Below are 6,903 nucleotides of genomic sequence, written 5' to 3'. Positions count from 1 at the left end.
GTCTGCTGCCTCTACCACAGTCTCCTCCATCTTCCATATTTTCTGTTACCATCAGAAGGGCAGTGATCTAAATCTCAAGAAGAAAACCTTACATACCCACCCTAGAGTTACTGGGGATTTGACTGAAAGTGGCCAGCACACAGAAGACACACATGAGGCCATGAGTCTGGTTCAACCTCATTTGAGTTTCTCTGTTCTCGTTATTAGTCTTTGTAATTATTGTTAGTTTCACTTAATGTCTTCCATCTGTATTCCTTTAGCACTTGCTTCTAAATTATTGCATTGTACTTACCACTAATAGATATCAGGTGGACTTTCATCCTTTGCATCACTTCACATAATCCCTTCTGCATCTGAGACTTGGCTCTTTGTTGAGCTGTACTGATGTCAATTAAAAATCTGACTTTAAATTCATTTGTTTAAGATAGTACAGAAAGTTTGGTGTGGACCTTCATATTTTGGGTTATTTGTAAGTCACTTAAAATAGGCTTAAACTAAACCAACTAAAACAGAAGGATGTCCAAATGGAGGTTGGCACCAGTTTAATTAAACTGCAGCAACTATGTATATAAACAAGGCTTAAATCTACAGACTGTAAATTACTTTTGACTGTAAATTACTTTTGACTGTAACATTACTCATTTTATTTTACAGCATCACAGAAAAAGTTCAGTTGCTCTTGAATTCAGCCAAAATGTGGATCAATCACTCCATGCTAGATTTTGATGAGCCCCATATGGATGTACAGAGAACCTACCCTAAACAGAGGAAATACCAGAGCACTGTCATTAAGTAACCTTGAATATATGACAATACAGTTTCTTATGCAAAGCACTGGTGAAAATTCAGTGCTCCTAGCTACTCAAATACAGTATTTTGTAGAATGAGTATGTACTGAATCTATCCTGTCGTCTTTAATGTCAATTGATTATTCATTAAAACTTTGTGTTATTAAAAATATTGTAAATATGTTTTGGTAAGCATATTTCATACTTTTCTGAACAAATATTTGTTTTATCTCTTGAATATGTGACTATTATATGAACTCATTTCCAGTTAAATATTCCATGTAGCAGTGGTCAGGTGTCATATGAAAGTTAAGGGAAAATAGCTATAATTTTTATTCTTAGCTTTAGTAATATGATATTCTATTAATTAAAGACACTGTGGCTTTGCCGTGTGAGATTAATGACAGCCTGGTGTGCCAGGCAAACCTGAATTTCAATATTTTTCTTTCTTACAGTGCATCACAAATTGAAGTTTTGGAAACGAGCTGTCTTATTCAGCAGAGTGTATTGAATTTAATAGAAACACATATGCAGTGAAAGTTAAACAAGTGCTTAAGTTTCTTGCTGAAACAGTGCTTCTAGACTGGGGAACAGACTAATTTTCTTTCATTCTGCTCCCTTCTCCTTTTCTTTCTTCCTTTTCTTTCATAACTTTTCCATGAAGCTTGTCATGCTAATTTTAAAACCAGAAGTACCAGTATTGATGCAATCTTCCCCAGTATATATGAAGCAGGGAAATAAATTTATTGAAAATAGAGCATATTATTTAATTCAGATTTCAGTCACAGCCCTAAGCTCTAATGCCCTGGATTTTGTTTGGTACTGCTCCATACCACTTAACTGATAGAACTGGTACTTATAACCTCTTTTTCCTAAGCTTGATCTTACTGTGTGTATTCAAAAAGGTGCCTTATACAAATTCTATCCTTCATGCATGGAAGCATTAGTGCACCTAAAAGTTAAGGGAAAAGGAATTTGACTCTGTAAGATTTTACCCATGTTAATTCACTAAAATTCCCAATTCTGTTAATTCTGTTTCCCAAGAAAAATAATCTGATGGATGAAAGAGGCCTGTAGTATCAGTACTGCACCTTGACCATGGAAGAATTTGATTTGGTTTCAAAGAAAAAGTATTCTTAATGAAAATTCATAGAATGAAAAAATCATAGAATATCTTGGATTGGATGGAACCTTAAAGATTGTCTAGTTCCAATCCCTCCAGTGTGAGCAGGGCTGTCTTTTGCTGGACCAGTTTGATCAAGCTCCATTCAACATGGCCAACTTTAAAGCAGTATGTTAAAAACCGGTCTGTATTTTTCTGCTTGTTCCCTTGCTCTCCTCTCTTCCCTGTTAATTGTTACTTGTTTATTTAGCATGATATTTAATAATTTAACATTATACTTAGCTGGTGAGAACATTTGTGAGTTCAAGGACAGGAATCTGCTCACATAGTTGGTTCCAGTGGGATTTGATCACCTTAGTCCCTTGCAGGGAAGCCAGGAACTGTATTAGGCAAAGTTGAAGATAAGGAAATTTTCTGTAGTGGACAGCCCTCCTGTAAAATCTGCTGCTGGAAACTTATTAGGCTTCTTTGTGCATATTGTGTATAATGTTTTGCTGTTTGTTTGTTTTTTGGTTGTTTTTTTTTCCCTCGGGAATACCAGTTTTATCAAGGATGTGTTGATTTGCTTTTTCTGGCACAATACTTAATTTTATATCTATAATTTTATATCTATATATACTTCTCTATTGGAATCCTACACCATTTTTTGCTAATGTTCTGCCTCTTAAGAAGGCCTCACCATAAGGTCATAAAACACTCTGGCAAATGTTTGGCATGTGCTGCTATTTCATAAAAATATCTTGACGTATTATAAATCCTGGAATACTAATGCTGTCAGAAGAAAACCTAAGTGATTCCCTAAAGAAGATTCATCTCTGTCTTGGACTGGGGGACTCAGTTTTGCCATATGCCTTCAAGACTGGATGGAACCTCAAAAACTCACAGAGCTCCAAGAGAGGAAGTAAAGTTCTCTGGAAGAGAAGGCAATGTAATATGTCATATGTCAGGTTATATCTTGTTGAAGGAAAACTACTTGGTTCCTACTTACTCAGACACTTATTTAGAAATTTATCTGTACTTCATCAAAAGCAATAAACTACTTCTCATTGATTGCAAGATGCCTGGCTGAATTCTTGGGCAAGGGCAGTTGTAGGTTACAGCTAATCTTGGAGTCATCCTGTGGCTGTGGAACTTGACTGGAATTCAGAAATTCTGGGCTCAGCTCCCAACAATGCCACAACCTCCCTAGAGGTAAGCAACTAAAGCTCTTTGTGCCTCAATTCTCAGCCCAGATTTAGCCTTTGACCTTGGAAGTTACTACTGTCTTTCCCAAGTAATGGTGCCCTGAAATTCTTTTCACAGGTCTCTTTACTATTTTGTTCCTGCATGAAGTTTTCACAGTTTCCTCCCTACTCCCAGTTATAAAGGAAATTTTAGCTGAGGAAGAGACACCAAAAAAACCAGTTGCATTGCAACTTATGTGTATAGAACTGTTTGAGAGAATAGTGTGCTGCATGTCTGGAGTCAGTCCTGCATGTCTGTTTGGGACTGAGCCCAACCAGTAGAGAGCTCTTCAGTGGCCACAAACAAGCCACTTGATCTATTTCATTTTCACCATTTGCAAAATGGGGCTACTGATGCATTTAAGAGAGAAGTGTTTAGAGGAACAATTAGCTGGGGTCAATTATGGTGTTAACTCATAGTCCAGGTAACTGGGAACTGAAGAGAGATGAGGAAGGAAGTGGTGGAGTAGCAGAACCTCCTGCAGCCTTGGTGTTTGAGGCAGGCAGGATGCACCAAGGCTTTGCAAGGGCACAGCTGCCATGCCACCGTTGCAAATAGCATTGTGCTTGCTGAGCAGGGACCACTCTGCTTCCAGAACAAGGCAGCATTGGCAGTCAGTCCAAAACAGCAGGTTGTCATGTCCCATAGACTGGTCTGTCTGGTCGTCATCTGTGCTCACAAGGTGAAAAATACCCTTTGTTTTGTCAAGTGTTGTCCCTTTGACCCACTATCTTTCAGACCAGCCTCTGCTCTTTAGAAAAGCAATGAAGAGGGAAAAGTTGTCATCACTGGCTTTATGTATTTTGTAGTTAGTGGTAGGAAGGAGAGTCGATCTCTGAGTTCTCTTCAACTTTGTTTATTTAGATTGGGTACAAAATAAACCATTCTGCTCCTGTCAGGATGTTATTTTTCTCTATGGGGGCCATGCAGCCCTGCCTTGATAAGTCGCTCACATAATAACAGGTGATGAACTGGCAATGCAATGACATTCACTAACCAAAGCTCTCTCATTTCAGTACTCCAAGGGGTAGCCAATTCTGGGGACAGCCCTGCCTGTCAAACATCAATTCCCTGGAATAGCTGCTTTTAAAAAAACATTTGCCCTGAATGAACCAAGTTAAATACAAACATATTGCAGGGAGTCCAATTTTGCTGTGGGAACACATCTTTGTTATAGCATTATTTACATAGAATTTTCCATGCTAGCTACACATACTCTGGTGTAGCACTAAAAAACAAGGTTTTTGTGCTAGTCATCCTAAAAAACAGAAAAGCTTATACATTAAACAAGCAGACTACAGTACTTTCATCTGGCTTGTAAAAATATTCTTCTGTGGGCTTTTCATAAATCTCACTTGAGGATGCAGCATTTATCTATCAAACATGTATTTAATAAGCAGGGAATGTTACACTTATCTCCATTCCAATCTACACAACTACATTTTATTTGTGGCCTCGTCTGTCCTTTGATGCACAAATATCTGATTACCTACATAACAACTGTTTGAGCAATTTTTGAAAATATGTCTTTTATATCTGAGTAGTCAATTGCACATAGACTTAACACAACTACAAAATAAAAGTGGATTCCCTTAAATTAAGGTAGATAAAAATGAATAATGAACCTCAGTAATTTTTTTTAATTTGCTGCTCTCTGAGGTAATTTTTACCCTTTTTTGGCTCCATAAACATATATTACTATTAGTACTACTAATGTTACTACTATCAATAATATTAAATTAAAGATTTCCATGTTTCCCTACCATTGGAGATTTCTTCTCTGAGATTTTTGGTTGGGTTTTTTATGAAACTGCATTTGTAAGACTACTGAATTTTAGGAGCTTTGCTATGATACCTACTGCCTTGGATGGTGCTGTCATTGACAGTGAGCAGAATTCTCAGTGATCGCTTTTGTGTGTGAATTATATTGTACTCCATTTAGTTTCCTCTAGAAGTGTGATCCAGAGCCAATTACAGTTAATGGGAAGGTTTCATCTTTCAACTATAACAGATTTAGGCATCCGATGGAAAAAAAAAAAAGAATACGATATGACCAATCACACCCCAAAAGTTACTCAATGCAAAAGGTAAGTAATTATAGGACATCTATTCCTAGTATACTTGGAAGATAATTCATTCAAGGTACTAGAGAAAACACACTGAGTAAATATCTCACTAGCAGAAATTAGGTATGTTTAGTGAGCAGTTGCTAAAGGTCTGTTTTATCAAAACTTTTATTTGATAATGCTACACAATAATTTTAGCTATGCTCTCACAGGAAATGTAGCTGTCTTTAATCAAGTGGCAGAAAATCCTACCTGTTAAACATTGAATGAATAAAGCAAAACAAAGCATGAATCATTTAGTATTTTTTAATTATTTAATAATGATACAACTACTCAGTGTCCCCTCAAAAGAATATTGATCTCCCTCTGCCATGTCATACTGACCTCAATAAATGTATTCATTCTTTGTGCTTGTAATTACTTTCAGGCCTGCTTAACTCCTTGAAGAATGAGAAGTTGCATTGAAGACAACCCACTGAACAGACAAATCATACCCATCAAGTCAAGCATTAATCTAAGCTGTTCCAGGTTCAGAGTCTAAAACTGTGCTTAGTTCTGATCTGGCAATGGAAGAATGTGAGTGCAGAGACTATAATGCTGTCAGCTTTATTCAATTAAAAACAAAGACTACATGTTGACTGAATTATGAAAAAAAAAAAAAAAAAAGAAGGAGACCAGCAATATTTACATGCTTTGCTTTCCTTCTCAAAGCCTAATATATCTGGACATTTTAAAAGTGCAAGTGCATAATTTGTATTAACTCTTTCTTTAAAAGGAAAGACCAAATTTATTAAATTCTTGTTTTGCCCTTCATACACCAAGAATCTACAACTATAGAAAACCACCACAAAATTCTAGTCCTAATTTCTATTTATAATAAGGCATTTTATTCCACTTTTGTGGTGCATAAAGAGATTTCTAGTGGATTTGAATGCATTTTTTTACCATCTAAATACCATAAAATAGATTTTCTGAAAGTAAGTCTTGAGAAACATTTATTTTAATTTGGTCTCATTGGTACTTTTTAACTGATGAACTTTCCTCACTTTGAACAAATTCTGTCCTCTGTATGTGATCCAATTTACATTTTTCTTGGCTAGTTTACAAAGTGGTGGATTTATGACCTAGTGAAAATAACTAATGAAAAAAAGAATTCAGGTGGCCAGTATGAGCTGTTTTCCTCTGCTGTCTGCTTCAGTAACCAAAGTGTTTCAGCCTTCAGATTTTAACACTAACCTTATCAATGAGATATGTCTAAAACCTGGAGATATTTACTTCTGACATGCAACTGAGTTATAAATTGGGCACTACCATTGAAAGTTTTCATTTGGTTTCTGATCCTCAATTTTGGTTATAATTTTCATTTTAATTCTCTCTCTGGAGGGCCTATTAAAATCCAGCCCAGGCTTGGGGTGGGGGACTGTGTTGAAATCAATTGGAAGAGATACTTCCAATTTTCATATATGAAATATTCATATATGAAACTACTGCAAACTCTAGGTGTTTTCTTTGTAAAAAGAAACTTTGAAAAATGGGCCCAGATCCACCCTACATAGAAAAGCCCAAAAGCACCAATTCAGACTTCATTTTCTTAGGGACAGGGAATACAGCATGGGGTTTGATCTGCATATGCTGTCTAATATATGAGAAATCTTGGAGTCCTGATAGCCTTAGTCCCTGCCACAGAAGTGTATAAAATTTC

Source organism: Zonotrichia albicollis, chromosome 6, assembly GCF_047830755.1.
Source record: "Zonotrichia albicollis isolate bZonAlb1 chromosome 6, bZonAlb1.hap1, whole genome shotgun sequence".
NCBI classification, from domain to species: domain Eukaryota; kingdom Metazoa; phylum Chordata; class Aves; order Passeriformes; family Passerellidae; genus Zonotrichia; species Zonotrichia albicollis.
The sequence above is the reverse complement of the archived record's forward strand: the minus strand, read 5'-3'. Positions refer to the sequence as shown.